Source organism: Cucurbita pepo, unplaced genomic scaffold, assembly GCF_002806865.2.
Source record: "Cucurbita pepo subsp. pepo cultivar mu-cu-16 unplaced genomic scaffold, ASM280686v2 Cp4.1_scaffold000262, whole genome shotgun sequence".
NCBI lineage: Eukaryota > Viridiplantae > Streptophyta > Magnoliopsida > Cucurbitales > Cucurbitaceae > Cucurbita > Cucurbita pepo.
Window position 1 is genome coordinate 49,408 of NW_019646510.1, and position 278 is coordinate 49,685.

Sequence of the window (278 nt, forward strand, 5' to 3'; positions counted from 1 at the left end):
GTTTGGTGGTTGGACCACAAACCAAAGGATTAGTGGGACTTAAGGAACAAGAAGTAACTTTAGGGGTAAAACGGTAAATTGACCCAACTCTAGTGATATGAACCAAGAGACATCAATCATACAATATACTCCAATGAAGATGTGAAGAGAATATTGTTGAAATTATCAAAAGATATTTCAATTCATGCCACATCGAAGAAGGATGAAGTTTCATGTTATAAATTTTAGGNTGTTGAAATTATCAAAAGATATTTCAATTCATGCCACATTGAAGAAGG